At 34.6% G+C, this 24,692-nt stretch overlaps 2 long non-coding RNA genes across 2 annotated transcripts; one reads left to right on the top strand and one right to left on the bottom strand.

Annotated features, from left to right (window-relative positions):
• Positions 1-1,527: 1,527 nt before the first annotated feature.
• LOC121241695 lies at positions 1,528-6,911 on the bottom strand. Its single transcript, XR_005935755.1, has 2 exons — positions 6,747-6,911; positions 1,528-1,908 (listed from the first exon to the last, which is right to left on the bottom strand). It is a non-coding gene; the product is annotated as an uncharacterized LOC121241695 (long non-coding RNA).
• On the top strand, positions 4,048-24,692 carry LOC121241694. The gene is made up of 5 exons (XR_005935754.1): positions 4,048-4,057; positions 12,539-12,545; positions 14,728-14,742; positions 21,042-21,053; positions 24,541-24,692. It is a non-coding gene; the product is annotated as an uncharacterized LOC121241694 (long non-coding RNA).

The following is a 24,692-nucleotide window of genomic DNA, read 5'->3' as shown; positions in this document are numbered from 1 at the left end:
GCTAAAAGTAGTGCGGGAAAAGTTGCTGGAAATAAGATGAAAGGTTTGGTCACGTCAAAGCTATTTTCAAAGCTTTGATACATCAATGCAAATGAAACAAAATCCACCCCCTTCCCAAAGTAGGAGGCAATTAACATCGTAGTTACAGACATGGTTTGTAGAATTGGAGCCCAGCTTTGGCGGCCAATTTGTAAAAATTCTCACTCATGAGTTGAGATTAAGAAATTAGAAGCCATTGACGGTCAGTTTATAAAAACTCAAAGGCAAATAAATTATTTTATGCTATTGCTTATTCTCACAAAAAAAAAAGTACAGTGTGGGTTAGATCTGAAGCTCCGCTTCAATGACCCAGGAACACAAACTGCTTTTCGAGTGGGTTAGAGTAATGTAGTCGACATGCATAGAGTGAGTTAGATCTAAAGCCTCAGCTTTTTCTCCTCCCACAAAGACGACCCAAAGACCCAAATCTCTACTTTCTCTCCTCCATGAAGACGACCCCGCGACCAAAAATCTCAGTTTTTCCTCCTCAGTTCAAGTCGTCGTGTTGTTTGAGTCCATTTACTTTCATTTTTTTTAATAAATCGACTAATGTGGCATGCCGATTCCCCGCAGTTCCCCACCCCGGTCGTACGTAGAATACTTGGAGGTATACACAAGAAATCCACATGAGAAATATTTCCTTTTGATAATATTATTTTATAAACTGAAGTAATTTGATACTATATGTTAGATAGTAAATCTCATTAGATTCGACATATAATATCAAAATATATCAGGGAGTAAATTCTTTATTTAGAAAAAATGTTTGATTTATATACAAATTTTATATAAGGAAATTTACAGTCTGACGTGATTTAGTGTAATCTGTCAGATGTGTAAAGTTAATTTTATTGTAAAATGTCTATATATAGTGTGTCACGTTAAGTTGCGTTAAATTGTGAACTTACTTGTATAAAGTTTTGTAGAAATTAGCACTTCTATTTTATTTATAGACCTTCTACTTCTCATTATATTTAGACGAAAATTTCTATTCTCAAGTTAGTGTGTAGAGTATAGTGGATAAAGTGCTTACATGTCATAATTTGATTTGAATTATAAATTTTAAAATCTAAACTTAACAAATCAAATCCTATCATTTAAATTATATAAATGATGTGTTTTACGCACCGAACAGAATAACTATATTTAAACTGTTTCGGAACAATTTATTTCTCAACTTTGTTATGTACTCTGTAGTTTTAGGTATTTTTCATCCAATGCCTGCAAGTTGAAACCGGCAACAACCATATTTCTGGCGGGCAATTAACGGCCATAGTTCTAGACCTCTGGTCCCTTTGGCATGGTCGTTGTTTGTGTTTATACATTAAAAAGAACAGGTTGCATGGAGAAGCATAGACCGGATTTTAATTTTCTTAATACGAAGTAGAAAATGAAATTAAAAAGAAGAATAAGAAATAGACACACATGAGAAGGATATATTATTGAACTTTCATATGGCTTACATTCCCTTCCAAACTATTATTTTCATTTGGAAGAAAAACATTGAAACAACATAAAGTTCGTGGGCCTAGATAATGTCTTTTCAAAAATACCTTCTTGTTCCACTTAAGTTACTGCTCCTTTCGAACATACCCTTTCAAACACCATACAAAACATAATGCTCCTTCATGTGCCACTAACAATTAGGGGGAGATTTTCTTTAAGGAAAGGGAAAAAGATATTTGGGTTAAAACATGTTTGCATTGGAAATCTTCTATTGCCAAACATAGTATTAATTTTGTTGGCTTGATTAAGTACCGGTCCTATGTTAGCCGCGACAATGAAGAGTCTTGTTGCAAACGTGAGTGTGGGGATTTGCTTCTTTCGGAGGGCCTGGAGGTCTCAGAGGGACCCCTGTTTTAGGACAACCTGGGGGTGGGACTTTGGACCACTTGCAGTTATTAAAGATATCGCGACTTAGTGCAGTCGAATCAGTAGCCCGTAGCACCACCATGCTTATGAGAACCAAACACCAGAACCATAACCTCATGTTAACCCTCTAAAATAAGTCCTTTTTAGCTTGTCAGGGCTCCGTTTCTTGCTAGACTTTCTATGCTGATCAATTTATACGATTTTGAGACAAGGTATTGGGGGCCACATCTAAAAATGGCAGCAAGAGATATCCTCTTTTTGGAAAAAATTGGTTTTGGAAGAATGGTTATTAGTATACATATTTGTAAAGGACAAATAGGAATAAGTCGAGTGTCCAAGAAATAACAATCAAATTTACATGATGGAAAGGCGGGGCTTAAATTATCTACATCATTAATTTTCGGTTATAAATAGAGAATTATAACATAACACATAACTACCTTCTTTATTTATTTATCTATATATAGTTATTTACTTACCTTGATGATAACGGGCTCACACTCCATTTCTGCATATTAAAGATGATTGTTATATGCATATGGGGTTGTTATAACTTAAAATAAAATACAAGACATAGGATTATTATTATTATTAAAGCCCTAAAATAGAAAGTTAAAAGTTTCGACCTAAAAAAACTACCGACTCTAATTAATTTTCATATCATTTCTTATCATCGCTTAGTTCGTATCTCGGGATGCGACTAGAATAATTATAATTAACAAGAATCCAAGGCTTGCAATGGTTAGTAGTGGCACAATTCAAACAATTAGAATCTGGCTATCTATGGCGGCCAACAACCATAATCATTTTTAAAATGTATGAAATTTGACTACCTATTACACAACATTCAAATGCTCTAACTAATGAAATGAATATAATTAAAATAATTATTAATATAATTTTTGTGCCAACATTAAGTTTATGGGTCTTACAGGTTTTCTAGTGCTACACTTTGGTGGTCACATCTGAAAATGGCAGCAAGAGATATCCTTTTTTTTTTTTTTGAAAAAAATTAGGTTTGGAAGAATGGTTATTAGTATGCATATTTGTAGAGGACAAATACGAATAAGACGAGTGTCCACGAAATAACAAACAAATTTACATTATAGAAAGGCGGGGCTTAAAGTTTCTCCATCATTAATTTTTGGTTATAAATAGAGAATTATAACATAACATATAACTACCTTGTTTATTCATTTATTTAGTTACCTTGATGACAACGAGCTCACACTCCATTTTTGCATATTAGAGATGATTGTATGCATATGGAGTTGTTACTATCTGATGATCATCAGATATATAGTAACAATACCAATGCGCAAATTCTAATCTTTCGTATTAGAGAATTATATTAAGTAAATATAAAAAAAAATGAAAAATGAAAATATGACTGCCAAATATACCCACTAAATGCTGCCACTCATATATTCATATATTTTATTTTATTTTATTTTTTCTTAATGATTAAGGAAGTAACTGTTAGTGAACTTATATTTTTTTTAATGATTAAGGATGTTTAAAAAATGTTTAAAGAAAAGTAAAAAATTAAATAAAAAAACTCATTTGTACTAGTATCCACATTTGGTAGACACATTTGATAGCCACCCAAGCATTGTCCCAAAAACATTAACTTCGAATTTTATGATATGGTTTTTGGTTTGGCACAATTGTGGCTAAACCCAACCAATCGTTCATTCGTGTTTTTCTTCTTCTTTTTATATGCGTTGTAAGTATGAAAATTTGACTTCTAAACGTCTTTCACGAGAGAGAATAACAAATACTATAAAATTATAATATTATTGATTATTAATCTCCATCTAGAAATAGAAGAAAATGTAATAAAAGGCCCTATATCTATTTTTGAGAAACCCCAATACTTCTTTACTATATTTGATGGCATTTAAAAATTCCTCTAAGTTGTATATAGTTTTGGCCCCCAAAGCATCCATTGTTTATCAAAATAAAATATAATCTCCAAATTATCACCTAATAAAAACCATTCATATATGTGCTCTCTAAATAACTATCATATTTTGATTTTCATCGCTTGATATTGCATTAGGAGATGCTAATAGGATATGGTTAAAAAGATGATTAAGAATATTTTTCTAATTGTTTAGTTAAAGTCATTCAGTTATCTCCCTTTGTGAGGGGAGCACTCCTCTAATTAGGATGTGATGTAAAACTCCAACCACAGGTTACGCATAATGATTTTACAATTTTTAAAATAGAATATAAGACATAGAATTATTATTATTATTAAAGTCCTAAAATAGGACGTTTCAACTTAGAAAAACTATCAACTCTAATTAATTTTCATATCATTTCTTATCATCGCTTAGTTCATATCTCGGGATACGACTAGATTAATTATAATTAACAAGAATCCAAGGCTCGCAATGGCTAGTATTGGCAGAATTCCAACAATCGAAATCTGGCTATCTATGGCAGGCAACAACCATATCATTTTTTAAATATATGAAATCTAACTACCTATTACACAACATTAGGATGCTATAACTAATGAAATGAATATAATTAAAATAATCATTAATATAAGTTTTGTGCCAATACTTAAGGTTATGGGTCTTGCAAGTTTTCAAGTGCTACGGCCACTACAACAAAACTGGCAAATTACCACAAATTCACAATACATTCGGCCGCAATAAGCCTAAAATATTGTCGTGAAATAGTGCAGGTCCTTTTCTTCGAGTAGCTTAGAGCTACCACATTTGCTGGAAACAGCACACCTGAGCTTCCTTGTTCGGTCAGGCCCTACTCCCTGCTGGCTCTCATGGCAGTTCAAGGTCTACAACAATCAGCACGGAGGAGGAATGGGATGTCGTGCCAACAGCTAAGGATATAAATGCTTTGAAAGGGGAGCTCACTACTATGAGATTAGGGGGTGGAGAGGGCTCTTGTGACGCAAACTAGGCTAAAAGTAGTGCGGGAAAAGTTGCTGGAAATAAGATGAAAGGTTTGGTCACGTCAAAGTTATTTTCAAAGCTTTGATACATCAATGCAAATGAAACAAAATCCACCCCCTTCCCAAAGTAGGAGGCAATTAACATCGTAGTTACAGATATGGTTTGTAGAATTGGAGCCCAGCTTTGGCGGCCAATTTGTAAGAATTCTCACTCATGAGTTGAGATTAAGAAATTAGAAGCCATTGACGGTCAGTTTATAAAAACTCAAAGGCAAATAAATTATTTTATGCTATTGCTTATTCTCACAAAAAAAAAGAAAGTACAGTGTGGGTTAGATCCGAAGCTCCACTTCAACGACCCAGGAACACGAACTGCTTTTCGAGTGGGTTAGAGTATTGTAGTCGACAAGCACAGAGTGGGTTAGATCTAAAGCCTCAGCTTTTTCTCCTCCCACGAAGACGACCAAAGACCCAAATCTCTACTTTCTCTCCTCCTTGAAGACAACCCCACGACCAAAAATCTCTGCTTTTCCTCATCAGTTCAAGTCGTCGTGTTGTTTGAGTCCATTTACTTTTATTTTTTTTAATAAATCAACTAATGTGGCATGCCGATTCCCTGTTGTTCCCCACCTCGGTTGTACGTAGAATACTTGGAGGTATACACAAGAAATCCACATGAGAAATATTTCCTTTTGAAAATATTATTTTATAAACTGAAGTAATTTGATACTATATGTTAGATAGTAAATCTCATTAGATCCGACATATAATATCAAAATATATCAGGGTGTAAATTCTTTATTTAGAAAAAATGTTTGATTTATATACAAATTTTATATAAGGAAATTTACAATCTGACGTGATTTAGTGTAATCTGTCAGATGTGTAAAGTTAATTTTATTGTAAAATGTCTATATATAGTGTGTCACGTTAAGTTGCGTTAAATTGTGAACTTACTTATATAAATTTTTGTAGAAATTAGCACTTCTATTTTATTTATAGACCTTCTACTTCTCATTATATTTAGACGAAAATTTCTATTCTCAAGTTAGTGTGTAGAGTGTACTGGATAAAGTACTTACATGTCATAATTTGATTTGAATTATAAATTTTAAAATCTAAACTTAATAAATCAAATCCTATCATTTAAATCATATAAATGATGTGTTTTACGCACCGAATAGAATAACTATATTTAAACTGTTTCTGAACAATTTATTTCTCAACTTTGTTATGTACTCTGTAGGTTTAGGTATTTTTCATCCAATGCCTGCAAGTTGAAACTGGCAACAACCATATTTCTGGCGGGCAATTAACGGCCATAGTTCTGGACTTCTGGTCCCTTTAGCATGGTCGTTGTTTGTGTTTATACATTAAAAAGAACAGGTTGCATGGAGAAGCATAGACTGGATTTTAATTTTCTTAATACGAAGTAGAAAATGAAATTAAAAAGAAGAATAAGAAATAGACACACATGAGAAGGATATATTATTGAACTTTCATATGGCTTACATTCCCTTCCAAACTATTATTTTCATTTGGAAGAAAAACATTGAAACAACATAAAGTTCATGGGCCTAGCTAATGTCCTTTCAAAAATACCTTCTTGTTCCACTTAAGTTACTGCTCCTTTCGAACATACCCTTTCAAACACCATACAAAACATAATGCTCCTTCATGTCCCACTAACAATTAGGGGGGGATTTTCTTGAAGGAAAGGGAAAAAGATAATTGGGTTAAAACATGTTTGCATTGGAAATCTTCTATTGCCAAACATAATATTAATTTTGTTGGCTTGATTAAGTACTGGTCCTATGTCAGCCGCGGCAACGAAAAGTCTTGTTGCAACCGTGATTGTGGGGTTTTGCTTCTTTCGTAGGGCCTGGAGGACCCCCTTTTTTAGGACAACCTGGGGGCGGGACTTTGGACAGCTTGCACATATGAAATATATCGCGACTTAGATTAGTCGCATCAGTAGCCCTTAGCACCACCATGCTTATGAGAACCAAACACCAGAACCATGGCCTCATGTTAACGCTCTAAAATAAGTCCTTTTTAGCTTGTCAAGACTCCCTTTCTTGCAATATTTTTTTATGCTGATCAATTTATATGATTTTGAGACAAGGTATTGGGGTCACATCTAAAAATGGCAGCAAGAGATATCCTCTTTTTGGAAAAAAATTGATTTTGGAAGAATGGTTATTAGAATGCATATTTGTAGAGGACAAATAGGAATAAGACGAGTGTCCAAAAAATAACAATCAAATTTACATGTTAGAAAGGTGGGGCTTAAAGTATCTCAATCATTAAGTTTCGGTTATAAAGAGAGAATTGTAACATAACACATAACTGCATTCTTTATTTATTTATCTATTATATATAGTTATTTACTTACCTTGATGATAACGAGCTCACGCTCCATTTTTGCATATTAAAGATGACTATTATATGCATATGGAGTTGTTATAACTTAAAATAAAATAGAAGACATAGGATGATTGTTATTATTATTAAAGCCCTAAAATAGAAAGTTAAAAGTTTCGACCTAAAATAACGACTAACTCTAATTAATTTTCATGTCATTTCTTATCATCGCTTAGTTTGTATCTCGGGATGCGACTGAAATAATTATAATTAACAAGAATCCAAGGCTAGCAATAGTTAGTAATGGCACAATTCCAGCAATCGGAATCGCTATCTATTGTGGCCAACAACCATAATCCTTTTTTAAATATATGAAATCTGACTACCTATTACACAACATTCGAATGTTATAACCAATGAAATGAATATAATTAAAATAATTATTAATATAATTTTTGTGCCAATATTTAAGTTTATGGGTCTTACATGTTTTCAAGTGCTACGACCACTATAACAAAACTGGCCAATTACCATGATACATTTGGCCGCAATAAGCCTAAAATATTGCCGTGAAATATCAATTCTGGCAAAACACCACGGTCGCAGGTTTGTAGAAAAAGAAAGGCCAACTTTGGTATCAAATTGGCGAAATGCGCCCCAGATGCCTTGTGCCCACACTGCTATGTTGCCACAAGAGATGTTTTGCATCACTTTGGCTTCTCGCTATTACCTCCAGACGACAATTACGAAATGCCGCAATAGGTTATAGTGGCTGCTTGTTCTGCCATTAAAAAGTCATCTCTTGCAAATGGACACCCTCAAAACATGTAGTTACCGATGAATGACATCGTGGTAAATGATCTGGTATCAACGAAATAATTCCCCTGCCGAAACTCAATTACCACAATTAGACATCTTGGAAAAAAATATATATACCGGCAAAATGAATGGTTGAAATGCTTTTATTGAAAATTTAGTTTTCTCATGAAATTGAATTTGCGGTTAATTAATATCATTAGTGTTGTGCTTTACCGATTACAATGTTCGTTGTAAATCTAGAGGTATTGTCGATTATTTGTTGCCGATAAAGATCAATTTCCGCACAATTAGATGGTATTGGTAGTTCAGGATACATTACATATTTCATAGAAGATCAATTACTGCCGCTAAGATTCAATTGCCACAAAACGTCTTCATAAGAAAAAACTTGTGTTTAAGCCAAATGATGTTTATTTTGCATAATTAGATGGCGTAGCAAAAGAGATTTTACTACCATATAGATCATAATATATCTAGTTTTATACATCCATGGATGGCATTACTATCTTGTAAGTTCGCCAATAATGAGTCATCTTATTATGCACTTGGCAGCATTGCAGGAAATAGAACACTCCAGCTAACTCATATACATAGATTGTTGGGTTGCATTATCCTCAACAATATTATTTCTAATTACATATTAGTCACCTTTAATGCCCATATATTTGCTACCTTTAACGAAATGAGGCCATCAATAATATTTTGGTAACCTGACACTTGTCCAATCTTTTGCCATTGCTATAATAATCCATATGACATCTGCCATCATTAAACATCAGAAATAATATTCACAAGCAATCTGATATACTTTGCAATTTAACACTGCTGCATTAATGCCATCATCAAGTACACAAATGTGATTAAAACTCTACCAACTCCAAACAAGACACAACAGCAACATATATACACATCTAATAGCAATATTACTTCCGTGATAAAAAAAAACTAGGTCCACATAAAAGTTCAACTTCACAAGTAGCCTAAATAAAGTTGCACATCGCACACCTATAAGTTCCAATTATATGGCAACTTGCATAGGCAATTCATACATTTAGATTCAATAGAACTGCATGATGGATAGTCTGCTTTACTGGTCAAACGTAGCTGTGGTGGAAGCTAAAAAAGGCACCTCCTCTAATGGACTTGTTTGTCTCAGCTGGCAGCATTGTGTCTTTAGCACTAGTCCCATCCAGTCCCCTTGCTACCAGCTACAGACCTGCAAAAGCAAGTAATAAGAAAACATCAACCATTACTGGAGATTTTATCAGCAAAAGTTCCACACTAGCAGATCACCTGACAACCTTAAGTAGAGGTATCTCATCACTAATAAACAATTCCAGGCCTTACCACTTAGTTTCTGGATCATTTAATGATTCCTATGTATGTATCCAATGCAAATAATCTAAAATGCAGTCTCTACTTTATCAGTTCATCTCCAACAACCAATCTAGCAAGTGTCACATAATTCGCATTCAAATACATGTACATATATGGTAGGACATAAAGCAAATAATATAGGAAATATAACTGCATACACGAACCCAGCTTGTACCTCTCAATGTGCATGTGTTGTATGATCTTCCTAACACTTCCAACCAAGCCACATCTTAAGTTGCTCAACAAAAGTTTTTTGAATACCATCATCCCCATCAACGGGCTGCTCAAGCTTCAAAAAATCCTTAAAAAATCCTTCCAAAAAATCAAAAGCAGGGGTGATTTCATGTGATATAGATGCCTCAGCATCAATGTGAGTCTCTTGATGAGACTCCCTTTGACACTCCAGATCAGTCATGCGAGTATTCATCAATTTCTCATAGTCCTTAAATTAGTTCTCGAATTTTTGTAAATCAGCTCTCAATGCCTCTAACTGGTTCTTGTACAATGTTGTGTCATTCTTGTTCTTCTCGTTCTTTTCCATAATGCGTTGATAATCCCTATTGTTGCGCAATGAAAGAGATGGTTCAGGTATAACATCGTGGCCTAGTCCTGTTGCATAACCTAATCGTTGTCCTAAAACCTCCTTGAACATTGCATTACTAGCTTCATCAATGTTCCCTGCATCCACCTTGGTCTCATCCAACCGCTCAAACATAAGATTTTGCATCCATAGATAAGCATGAATATCATTGAAATTCCCTATTTAAGAAGATTTATTTCATTAAACATAAAAAAAAAAAAGGACTTATGTAGTTGTTTTCTGCTGTGTTGATAAATCTACCTTTCTTTTTTGACCAATGCACCTCTTTATAAAAAGCTATCAGATTCAGGCTTTGTTCATTCTTTATCATCGAAACAATTTGTTAGGCACTCCAAACTATAAACACAAGAAATAACTCAGCAGACCATGTTTGACATGTCACCAACTACATCTTACCATTTCCTCCATAATCCTAACGAAGGGCTTTCTGCCACCAGTATGGTTGACTCGTTGTTTCATCATATTTTTTCTATTTCTCTTTGACATTTTCTGTGATTTAACATATGCAAACATTAATGAGTCATCATATAAATTGATCCTTCCTGCACTAGTAATAACCATTCAGCAATATTATTTAACTTGTAAAAAAAAAAAACTTAAAGATTTGTACATTTATCTTGAAACCTTCACTTGATCACATTGCACATAAGTGTTCCCATATGGACTTCTCCACCTAGGTCGTCCCACTGAAAAGTGCCGCTTCGTGCATTCCATACCCCAAGTATTGCTTGTGTAATAGGTAACATGTAATGCACTGTATTTTCAGGCAACTGCGTTTGTCACACACGATGAGAACTTTGTGTCCCAATCCAATATAAAGTCGGCCTATGAAAAAGGAGTGTAAACAGTTATGTATGCATTTATTTTAATATTCCTTATTGAAATTTAGTAAAAAGGTTTCTGACAAAGTCCGTATTATAAACATGCCTTAACCGAACACGGTCGATGAGTTCATCTTTCTCGTCTTTGGGCACTATTTTCCAACTAGCATGTTGCATGTTTGCATGAAGTCTCACAATTGTTGTCACTCGTCCAAAAAATATGTTGTAATTCTTCCATGATGGGCCTATTTGTCCATCCTTAATATTTAAAGGTATCTTACCAATTTTACGAAGGCGTTCAAATGGCGAGTCTTTTGCTGGTCCCCGACCACATTTTCGATTAGGCATATATGTTGAATCTGCGTCCATATATCATTAACTCTATTAGCTTCATATCAACCAAATGAATAAGTGGAATAAACATTACGAAGGGGTATAAGGGTCAATTTTCAGCTTACTCCCATTAGTAATAGCTCTATGCGCCTCATTAGCTTCTTCCCTGGCCTCCTCTACACCCACATTTGGTGGTTGAGTTGAATCTTCTGATGTTGTGTTATGTTCTGTATCTCCTACATCACGTAATAGTGGACGCCTATGATGAAACCTTGTGACAGTTAAAGCTGAAATATGCCCACCGTGTCCACCTTGTCCAGAGAGTCTTCCTCTAACTCATCTCATCATTGTCAATATAAATAGTTGGTTGTCCTACTAAATAATAAGTAGATAAGCAAGTTGTTATTTTCTTCCACTGCCATCATGACCAATTGCAGTGTATTAATCAACAACTGAGTTGAGATTGCGAAGATGCATAAATAAAATGCTATGGTGACTGCGTAAAATGTATATCAATCTTGGATCATCTACTATAGGTAAAGCGTGCAAATAAAAGTAAAATATGAAAACCCACGTGGACATTAGAGTAAGTTCTAGCATTGTAAGGCATTCAAGATGTTTTGGAAGCAAACTAACAACATGGACATATCCCTTTAATTACAAACTGCCACAACAAATCACCAATCCCTTTTATAAACCTGACACTAATGGTTTGTCACTGTAGACATAGAACTGATGTTGCACACGAGTTAAGTCAAGCTCAACCTCTAAGGACTCAACTTTGCAAAATCTATTACTATTACAAAAATCTACTTTACTAAAAAAAATCTGCTTTTATAAAAAAAATCTGATTTACTTAAATCTGATTTACTAAAAACTCCTTTTCAAAAATCTGATTTGCTAAAAAATATCTGCTATAAACTTATAAATATAACTACTACAAAAACTGAAAAATAAAAATAAAAATCTGCAACTATGTATTGTTTAGGGGCCTCGGGCTGCTGGGCTTTCAAGCCCGCTGGCAACTATTTACTAATATAACTATATATTATATTATATAGTATAATATGTGATAAAATATCCTATATACTATGTACTAATATACTATATACTAATATAAGAATAATATATAATATAACATATATTATGCTATATACTATAATATAAGTATAATAATAATATAAGTATTATATAGTTTAATATGAGTATAACATAAAGTGTAACACACTAATGTATTTATCAAAATTAAAATAGTAACTATACTATCATACATATATGATATATTATACTAGTACTATATATTATACTATTATAGTGTTACTACAACATATAGTTATACATTAAAGAATATAATAATATATTGATACTAAATATGTATAATTATAGTGATTTGGTTATAACTATTAGTATAAACTATATAATAGTATTAGTATTAGACTATTAGTATAGCTATATATTAGTATTAGTTATAGTGATTAGTATAACTATATAACAGTATTAGTATTAGTATAACTATATAATAGTATTAGTATTAGTATAACTATATAATAGTATTAGTATTCGACTATTAGTATAGCTATATATTAGCATTAGACTATTAATTATAGTGATTTAATATAACTATATTAGTATAACTATAGTCTATATTAGACTATTAGTATTAGTATATATTAGAAAAAGGATTGATGAGAGTGAGAGCAGAGAGAGAAATGGCAAACCCTAGGCTCCTCGATGTGTGTTCGGTGTAGTGTGATCCTGGATCCTTGCTTGAGCACACGCTGCAAATCTGTTTGCAACACTAGTCAAATTTCTGGGATATCTTTTGCATGTCAACTTGCTAATTTCTTCAGTCTCGTTCCCACAGAAAGTTCAATCTCACACTCACTTTTATGTGATCAAAGTGACTGGTTTCTGCGTCTTTTGTGTGATGAGAACTAGCTGTGGGGTGGTCAGCTTAACCAGTACTGTACTGCCTCTTAGGTAGAGTTAGGAAAGTACATATATTTGTGGTAATAGTTGTTAACACCTTTAAATATTTGTTACAAACTATAAATGCTACAATGTTATTAAAAAACATACAAGCTATCCCTAATATAAAAAATGTGCCTGTAAAAAAAAATACAATCTCCTATAAACCCATCACCCCCAGCTAGAGCCACCACGGGAAGATTAGGATTTTTGTATTTTTAGAATGGGTGGATATATAAGCAAATGGATGATAGAAGTATCAATGTTTTTGCTGAACACATGACATAAATCAAGATGAATAACATAGTGTTATTATTCTCATAGTCTCGTGTTCTACGGTCGGTACATTAAACAAGTCAACAACCATTGAAATGGAAAATAGAAACATGAACGTAGGGTTCTTGCCCATACCATCACTTGAATCTTAGGTAGTATCATCGTCAAGATAAGGGTCTTCCTCGCTGCCACCATTATTGGCATCTGCATTGTCAATTCCCAAGTCATCATCACAACCATCATCCTCGAGCTCGGCCTCTTGGTTAGTTCATTCAGATGTTTGATGTTCTAATATGGTCAAAGGGTCAATCAGCAAGGGTTCTTCATCTATTCTATGCAATGGATTCATCAAGTCTGGGTCACTGACATTAACATACGACATGCTTTTGGTATTGGTCTGATCTTCCTGATAACCATCACTATCAATGGATTCTGCATGATCATCACCCTCAATTGACTAAACCAAAAGAATGTTGTATACATTCCAATTAGTTATCTTATGAACCACATACCAACTACCGGCCACACTAATACTTTTAGATAAAACACCTGTTGAGCTTGGCATGTAAGGGCAAAAGACTCATCTTTGTACCATGTTCTTGAAGTACTCAGACTCGTCAAGCGGTCGCCAATGCATATCCCTCTTTTCCTATCACCAATGTCCCACTAATCACATTGAAACAAATACACCTTACGCCAACCCATATAACATAATTCTAAAATATCATTCAACACCCCATAGAAGTCAACTTACTTTGATTGATGTTCTCCACGGACAACAGCACCGCTGTTTTGCATTTGATGATGTACCGCTCGATCATTTGTATGAAACCTAATTCCATTTATTATACACCCAGCATACGATCCAAACCACTTGTCGGGACCACATGCGAGTGCATATATTTCATCCGTAACACCGGCTGGATTCCGCATACGCATCTCTTGAATCTAATAGGTAATTCAAGAACAACTACAATTAGGAAGGAATGGTTAATTTGAACCTTTACTCGTAGTGGAATTTAATAATCACACAACAATCCACCAGCCACAGTGCATATCCAAAAAAGGTACATAAAATTGCAAAGTTAGAAAAATACATACGCGCTTCCTAAACCACTTGGGAAATTGTGCCTGGTGTCGAAGCTCAATGTTAGTTGTACCTTCCCTTTTGATCTTGTTATAATGCTCACTAAAAAACAGAGTGTTATTTTATGCACTAGAAAATAGGTTGGATAAGTACTTTACTAACTACAAAGATTAACGACTTACTCTAGGTAATGCTCGATCTCGCCACAATTATTAAGCACATACTAGTGGGACCTTGCAAAGAGTTTTTTTTCCAGCATGTGAGTGTTAGATGACCCTAATGGACACACCTTTTGTGAAAATACCGAGAAAAATCCTTTATTGGATGACTCTGGAATGTCTGAGTTTCTTTCAATGCAGTGATATCAGGTCTCAATGTCATTTACATACATTGAGCAAAATGTCAAGCACTCAACATGAACGTAGGCTTCTGCAATTGAACCCTCAAGACGGGCTTTGTTCTGGATATAATGCTTGAACTTCCCCAGATACCTCTCAAAAGGGTACATCCACCTGTATTGAATTGGTTCTGCAAGTAATGTCTCGTCTGGTAAATCAATTGCGAGGTGCACCATAATATCAAAAAATATAGGTGGGATATCATCTCAAGTTTACAGAGGATGATAGAAATATCTGCCTGAAGCCGCCTTAATGATTCAAAAGTCAATGTTCGTGCACACAGTTCTTTGAAAAAAGTACTTAACTCGATCAAAGCCAGGCAATGTCGGGCCATAGGTAACCACCAATCACGACTAGAAGCAACCATTGCAAGAAAATATGATAGTCATGACTTTTCAACCCTATAATTTTGCCTTTACTAATGTTCACACACTGAGCAATATTTAAGACAAAACCATCCGAAAATGTAACTTGTGACAACCACTCACAAAAGGATATTCTCTCATTACGATTTAGGGTGTAACATGCCAGACTCATTGATCAACGATCACTGTCATGATGTAAATGTAATTCTTTTCCCTGTCCGAGATTAGCCAAATCCCTATGCTTATTTACGGTGTCCTTACTCCTTCCATCAATACTCAGCAACGTTCCTAATACACTATCACAAATGTTTTTTTCTCAATATGCATTACGTCTAGGTTGTGTCTCAATTCCAAGTATGGCTAGTACGGAAGATAAAAAAAAATATGCTTTTTTTTGTCCAATTTAATTCTTGCGGTGCCCGTTTCCTCTTCCATGAACCTTTACCAAATTGCACGTTGGAGACCATGCATATTTGTTCCAGTGTAGCTTGGGGCTTTGGTTTTGCTGGTTGAGAACGATGTTCTTTTTTGCCGTCAAAAGCACGTTTTTTCTTTCTCCAAGGGTGGTCCGGCACCAACCATCGACGGTGACCCATATAACAATGTTTACACCCATAAACCAACCACATAGAGAGTCAGTTTCTGCATTACATATAGGTCATACCAACTTCCCCTTTGTGCTCCACCCAAAAAGATGGGCATATGCAGGAAAGACATTGATAGTCCAAAGTATTGATGCATGTAATTGAAAAATCTGTTAACTGAATGCATCATATGTCTCAATACCATCTTCCCATAATTCTTTCAATTCATCAACTAAAGGAGGGAGAAAGACATCAATATCATTTTCTGGTGACTTAGGACCAAGTATTAGACATGTCCGCATAAAGTATGGATCTTTCATGCAAGACCAATGGGGCAAGTTGTAAGGAATAAGTATTACTGGCCATATACTGTAGGGTTTGCTCATGTTTTTGAATGGGTTGAACCCATCACTTGCAAGTCCAAGCCACACATTATGAGCATCATTAGCAAACCAATCATGCTTGTTATCAAAAGCTTTTCAAACCCTAGAATCAACAGGATGTCGCATACAACTCGGATCATCGATACGTTCTTCTTTATGCCATCGCATGGTTTGTGCCATCTTCTTTGACATATAAAGACGTTGTAACATTTTCTTCAAAGGAAAATAGCACATTACTTTATGAGGTACCCGTTGTTTACCCATCCTTGAGACCCACCTAGATGCGCCACATTTAGGATACTCATCTCTGTCGACATTGGCTTTCTAGAACAAGATACAATCATTTGGGTATACATGTATCATGATGTAGCTAAATCCTAATCCACGCTTTAAGCGATGAGCATCATTATAGTCTTCAGGCAAGAGAGCATTCGAGAATGCGGATTTCAACAGTTGTATCACCATGTTAAAGGGCTTCACGTTCCAACCCTCAATTGTCTTGATATAGAGCAACTTTACCATAAATGATAGCTTCGAGTAGTTTGTACATGATGGATAGAGTGGACGCCGTGCATCCTTTAAACATTTTTCAAATGTATGGTGTGTTGGAGCGTCAGAGTTGTGTTGTGCAGTTTCACCTTCACTACCACCAAAATTTAACCTAGATGTACTATCCATAAAGGATCCCACCCGAATGTCATTTAACATCTCATCTACGTCATCAATGTAGTCACCGAAATCGGGTCCATCATCCTCTTCGTATGAGAACGACTGGCATTGAAGTGGTCATCTTCTCCATGGAATATCCATCGAGTATAATTAGTATCAATCCCCCTAAAGAATAGATGATATTTCACGACATTCATCGGATGGAAGAAATTATTACGGCATCTTCAACAAGGACACCTTATGGACTCACTCGCGGGGGAATTGGCTTGAGCCATGGATATGAATTGATTAACTTCGTTGGCATATACATTGAACCGCAATCTATCTTCAATGTGCATCCATTCTTTATCAATTTAAACCTTGGTAAATCAAATACACGATTGGTATTGTCGGCATAGTAAAATAATATAGACCTATTGGAATGAGCAGACTAAAAATGGATAGGACACTTTTGATCAACTTAGATAATGGCAAAAGTTGAGGAAATGTTCTATGAAGAAACAATGTAGTTGAAATGCATTGCTATACTACTTTAGGCCCCACATAAACCCATTATGCATGGGTAAGCATCATGAAATGGACATGCTTGGTCGAATGATTTTAGGGTCGATCAAACATGTATCATGAAAAGTTATGGCAACGTAGTGAAACCGACTAAAAGTTGTAACTCTCAAATTTATATTAAATATGCATTTGCAAACCATATCCATAGATTACTATGTCAATACATGAGGAAAAATCAATGCTCAAAATATATGCAACATTTACTCGGGAAAAAATAAGCATGAATGGCAATTCCATAAGCATATAGGTGGGAGTGCACTGACTAGGGAAAAGAAGAATGTACCTTTAATACTTAATACAAACAATAATGAAAAATAAAATAAATAAAAAAACAAAAAACGAAACAAAGAATCAGAATGGCCACCAGAAGCAGAGAGTTTGGGTCTAAATATCAAAACAATTGTGAGGAGCATGGACAACAGGTAGAAGTTTGAACAAAGAAATGCTTATTGATTTATTACCATTGGTTCCTTAGAGTAATCCTCACTACTACTTATTTAAAAAAAATGAAAAAAATGAGATTAATCCAAACTATAAATCAACCTTCACAACCATGTCACACATGCATGTAATAGCAAAAAGGCTCACAACCTATAAGACTGATCTCACAATAATGGTCTTTTAGTCAATTACGCTTTAAATCAACAACTCTGCCCACTACTTCTAAGGGTCATGTCCATTGGACCTGTCTACCGTCAATAGAATTTGGTGTTGAATCATATCAGTCATGTCTCAATTAATTCATCATGTGTAATAAGCAAATTAGCAAGACAAACAGTAGGCAACACAAAAAGGAAAAAAATAAAATGCCAACATAAGGTTGTACATACGCAAAGAAAGATATAGACCCCTACACACAAGTGTTAAATAGTGTGTGCAAAGTGAGACTAGGAGGCATAATGACCAAGTGTTAAAATTGAGTGAGTAAGTTGCTTAAGTGAGCCAATTGTAATAAGTTGCAAATGAATTACATACTTGATTATGCAGTAGATTAATGTAGTTGAGTTACGGAGATAATAACTGATATTTGCTCTCTAAAAGAACAATAATAACGACTGGTTGTAACAAGAATAATGTGACATTCACACTGAACAACCACCTTAAGGTTAAGTCTCAGCTTTGCCCTATAGTGATGAGCATTTGAGACTATTAGTTGCAGGTCATATTGGTTCAGGCAAGATGTTTATTTTGAGTTCACATTGTGATTTGCAAACTCACTCGATGTGCATAGTAGGGTAAGAGGAGGTGAGTCTATGGTCCCAAAGGGGAGAATCGGTTAGAATCGGTTATGAGCAAGGCAAATGCAAGGAGCATAAAGAAAAAAGAAGACTACAACAAAATTTTACATTTTTTATATTCATCCTGGAAGGAAATGGAGTCAGCAGCTATATGGTTTTCCAAAGTTGATAGCATCATATCATTTTCAAGCTCTTTTGATGTTCTTTAGCTTAATTTTTTTTGGGAGAAATGAACAAACAATGAGTGACTAGTGATATAACTAGGCTTGGGCATTGTTGGTACTGGATTGTGGTTTGTCTAAATTGATGTTCCCTTGGTCGCAGTTCATCATCCTATCAAGTTACAAAGCAGTCTACATTAGAAACAGCAAGCCGTTTAGATGATTAGAATCCTTGGATTTGGTAGCGATGAGGCACAATAGAAGCTTGGGTCTAGCAAGAAGGATCCATTGTTCAACTGCATATTCTGAAATTGTTTACCCTGCAGTAGGTAATCTTGTGATTAAATTAAAAATTGATAAGGGTTTGTTGAATTATATAAACAATAGTCTCTTGACAGAGTTAGTATTTGGAGGGAAAATGGTTTAGGGTTTACTTAAAACACAATCCATGAAGAGTGATTGTTGTTGCTAAGCTGTTTGGTATTTTACCACTTAGACATAAAGTTTACAAAGGGAGTATCTAATTTTTCTGTTTCTACTAAGGTTTGTTAAGACTCAACCTTTTTCTAGTTTGCAAGATTCGTTACATGTCAAGGTGTGGGGTAGAAATTGTCATCATCATCAAATCGATTTGGACTGTAATGTAGATATACTCACAACATTTTGTAACAATTAGATTAAAAAAATCCTTTCATACACTCTGTGTTTATGATCTTCATAAAAAGCCCATGAAGATTTTTCGTTGTCTATGTATAATCAGATTGTACATAGTATTTTCAAGATTGTTTTGGTAATTTGTTGTACCCATCTAATACGGAAAATGGATGTGTTATTGATACAACCTGACACTTCTACACTTGGAAGACCACATTCAGAACCATGTCACATACATCCTTATATCGAAGCAAGTATGGCAAGTATTACACCAAGTGTGATAAAAAAAAAAAAAAAAAAGCCTAGGATTAATCTGCTAAAGGTCAGGTCCAAAGATGTTGCAACATCACAAGTTAACCTTTAGAACATTTCAAAAGATAGATCAATTTGTCTCAACATTGATAAAGGAAGAATAAGAATGTAAAACTAGGGAAAAAAAAAAAAGCAAGTCACAAAACACTCCATAAAGCATGAAGGCATGGTTGTGATCTCTAACATAGAGACGTTAAACTACGTCTCATATAAAATGATACCTAACCCCAGATTAGTGTAAATTGGAACGCTAATCTACCTTCTTGGGAATGCAAATAGCTAGGTAGGAGTGTGCATGATTTTTTCGATACCCAGGTATATGTTCGGGTAGATTTTCGGCATGCGTCAACAATTCTGAATATAGAATAAAATAAAAAGTCTTAGTTCATTAGTGCAAATCGAATGGAGTTAATTTAAATGGCAATGGAGCAAATAGGATCCACCTAGACGTATGAGCCTATAAACATTATTAAATTGGTTTCCTCATTAACAGATAACATAGTTCAAATGTCATTGCTATCAGCTGAGTGAGCAACACTCTAACAAACCATTGCTAGGGATTTCAAGTTAGCAAACATATATAGTCAAATCTATCATTCAAAAATTACCTCTTGGGTGTATGAAACTTGCAGAATATTACAAAGATAGAGAAGTTACAACTTTATCAATGTGCATGGTGGAGGGAAGCAGTGGAGTATCGGTTTTTTCATTAAGGTAAGCAACATGTGAAATTATAGCGAGTGAGGAACTTAGTCGTATGATGTTTAAGAATACATTTACATAGAAGATTGTGGTGTAAGGTGCTGGTTGTCATCAAGCATTTAAACCCTAATTCATAAAAGAGTCCTAAAAGCTTCAAAGTCTACTGTGTCCCCAAAATTTATTGTCTGTAGAGATCTCATACATATATAAAGATGCCCTAGCAATTTTAATTTGCATTAGACACAACAATAGAAATAGCTAGCCTTATCCCCGCATCATACATCTTAACAAAACTGAGACAAACTATGAAATATAGCAAAACAGGGGCGGCAATGGAAAATAACAAACGGTTAATTTTTACCTTGTTGTAGCTTCCAACTACTCCCCTTGCTAGCTCACATTAAAGGCAACCAAAAACTGCTGATTTTTGTAAAATCAGTCAAGGGATGGGGATTGAAGGACTGAGCAGTGACAGCGGGAGATAGATTCTCTCGACACTACCGTGAATCGACCAGTACACCGTCGAAGACAATTCAGTGGGTGCTAGTTCAAAACAAGATCACGATAGCCATGATTCTTGATATGATACGTAGGAATCTCAGCTAGCCGACTGTGGGTTTCGCCCAAAATGGAAATATACCTAATTGGAGCTCGACTAGTGAGAAGGGAGGGGAAAAGTCCAAAGGGAAGCATGCGGCAAGCTATTTATATAAACCAGCTATAGTGGCAACTTTTACTAGACACAAAAAGATGTAGACATCAATATAATGGGAATCATAGTAGCGGCGACTGTATGTCGTCATAACAAATACAGAATGTGCCGAAAAACAATTTGTAATGTCAAAATTATTTGCGGGGACATTATGTTGCTAAAATTGAATAGTTTTATTGACAAGTTCATGTCCTGTTTCTGGAGACTTCAACATTGTGAATAAAAGCGGCTATTTGTGGCAAGTTATTATCCGCCAGAAAAAAATGGTGGTAAAAGGCCCAATATGTTGTAGCTAGAAATGTTTCCTTTATGGAAAAATTATTTTACAAATTGATGAAATATCATAGATAGTAAATCTCATTAGCTCGACATATAATATCAAAAGGAAAATGCTAGTATGATTCTCAAATGTGTCCACTCATAGATTTTATTTTTTTAGTGGTTAAAGAAGTAGCTATTAGTGAATTTGTAATTTTTTTTATTAATGATTAAGGATGTTTAAAAAATGCTTAAAAGAAAAAAAAAAAAAACCATTTGCACTTATGTGCATATATAAGGTGCACATTTGGTGTGCACCCTAGCATTGTCCAATATAAAAATATATCAGTATGTAATTCTTTATTTAGAAAAATGTTTGATTTATATAGAAATTTTATACAAGGAAGTTTACAGTTTGACATGGTTTAGTGTAATGTGTTAGATGTAAATTTATTTTTATTGTAAAGCATATATAACGTGTCACGTTAAGTCACGTTAATTTGTGAACTTACTTGTATAAGATTTCTCTTGAAATTAGCACTTATATTTTATTTATAGACCTTCTACTTCTCATTATATATAGACAAAAACTTCAATTCTCAAGGTAGTGTGTATAGTCACCACATAAAGTTCTTACATATCATAATTTTATTTGGATGGTGTGTTTTACACACCGACTTAAAAAAAGAATAACTATATTTAAACTGTTTCTGAATAATTTCTTTCTCAACTTTGGTATGTACTCTGAATTTTTAGGCATCTTTCATCCAATGCCTACAAGTTGCAACTGACAACAGACATATTTCTGGCAAGCAATTAACGACCATAGTTATGGTCCCTTTCGCCTGGTCGTTGTTTGTGTTTAGACGTTAAAAATAATGCGTTGCATGGAAAATCATATACTTCTTTTTAATTTTCTTAATACGAAGTAGAAAATAAAATTAAAAAGAAGAATAAGAAATAGACACACATGAGAAGGATATATTATTGAACTTTCATATGGTTTACATTCCCTTCCAAACTATTATTTTCATTTTTTTTTCTTTTGGAAGAAAAACATTGAAACAATATAAAGTTCATGGGCCTAATACCCTTTCAAACATATCTTGTTGTTCCATCTAAATTACTGCTCCTTTCAACCATACCCTTTCAAACACCATACAAAAGTTAATGCTCTTTCATGTGCCACTAACAATTAGGGGGGAACTTTCTTGAAGGAAAGGAAAAAAGATATTTGGGCTAAAACATGTTTGCATTTGAAATCTTCTATTGCCAAACATAATATTTAATTTTGTTGGCTTGATTAAGTACCGGTGCCAAGATCGCGACAACGAAAAATCTTGTTGCAACCTCGATTGTAGGGGTTTGCTTCTTTCGGAGGTCCCCCTTGTTTAGGACAACCTGGGTATGGGCCTACGAGCAACTTGCATGGATTAAAGATATAGCGACTCAGATTAGTTGCGTCAGTAGCTCTTAGCACCACCATGCTTATGAGAACCAAACACCAGAATAATGACCTCATGTTAACCCTCGAAAGTAAGCGCCTTTTAGCCCGTCAAGACTCCCTTTCTAGCAATACTTTTTATGCTAATCAATTTATATGATTTTGGGACAAGGTGTTAATTGGGGTCACATATGGAAATAGCTGCAAGAGATACGCTTTTTTAAGAATATATATATAGTTTTGGAAGAATGGTTAATAGTATGCATATTTGTAAAGGACAAATACGAATAAGACGAGTGTCCAAGAAATAACAATCAAATTTACATGTTAGAAAGGCAGGGCTCAAAGTATTTACATCACTAATTTCTTGTTATAAATAGAGAATTATAATGTAACACATAACTACCTTGTTTATTTATTTATCTATATACAGTTATTTACTTACCTTGATGATAACGAGCTCACTCCATTTTTGCATATTAGAGGTGATTGTTCTATGCATATGGAGTTGTTACTATCTGATGCTCATCATTAGATAGTAACAATACCAATAAGAAAATTCTAATATTTCGTATTAAATACTTATATTAAGTGAATAAAAAAGAAAAAGAAAAAATGATAGTATGACTATCAAATATACTCACTAAATGTGGTCACTCATTTTTTTTTTAATTTTTTCTTAATGGTTAAGGATGTTTAAAAAATGCTTAAAGAAGAATAAAAAAAATAAAAAAAAAATCATTTGTACTAGTATGCACATTTGGTGGACACATTTGATAGGCGCCCAAGCATTCTCCCAAAAACATCTACTTCAAATTTTATGACATGGTTTTGGGTTTGGCACAATTGTGGCTAAACCCAACACATCAATTAATTCGTGATTTTTTTGTTCTTTTTTTATGCATTGAAAGTATGAAAATTTGATTTCTGAACGTCTTTCACAAGAGAATAACAAATACTATAAAATTATAATATCATTGATTATTAATCTCCAATTATAAATAGAAGAAAATGGAATAAAAGGCCTTGAATTTTTGAAAAATCCTAATACACCTTTATTATATTTGATGGCATTTAAATATTCCTCAAAGTTGTATATAGTTTTGGCCTCCCAAGCATCCATTGTGTTAACGTCAAAAAATGTACAGTTCGGAAGGGAAGAGAGATCCATTCCTGGGATGAGTTGAGATGGGCTGAGCCTCGATCGGTGTTGCTTGGAGCCCTCGTCAGAGGTCCGGTGCGGTTGTGTGGTGTCGGTATGTACATCGATGGCAATAAATAATATTTAAATGCAGAGGAAACAAAAAGAGATGAACACACATATTTACGTGGTTTGGCACTAGGCCTACGCCCACGGGGGTTTGGGGAGGGAGATTCCACTAAAATAAGCTTTTTTACAGTCTCTCATAGCCTCTCATTTCTCACTGTATAATGAAATATGCAGGTCTATTTGCTGGAGAAGTGGTTCTTTCTGGAGCTCTCAAGTTGAAGAAGCAGTCAAAGAAGAATCGAAAAGTCCCCGAGTAAAAAAGAAGTCAGAAGTCCAAGAGTCACTGAAACCGTAGGCACCCAGCCTCTTTTATCTGACCCTCTGCTCGCGTGCCCCTTGGTAGTAGTGAGAGATGTCTGCTTTGCGTGTTTGACCCCCTCTCCCTTTCCCACTTTCTCCTGACACCTCCATGCCTCTTGACACCCTCACCCCTAGTCCCTTCTTGTCCCCTCTCATTCTCTCATATTTTGTCTTCTAGTGATAGCCCTCTTGATG

This window comes from Juglans microcarpa x Juglans regia, chromosome 7S (genome assembly GCF_004785595.1).
Source record: "Juglans microcarpa x Juglans regia isolate MS1-56 chromosome 7S, Jm3101_v1.0, whole genome shotgun sequence".
Classification (NCBI taxonomy): Eukaryota; Viridiplantae; Streptophyta; class Magnoliopsida; order Fagales; family Juglandaceae; genus Juglans; species Juglans microcarpa x Juglans regia.
This window is presented reverse-complemented; position numbering and strand designations above follow the sequence as displayed.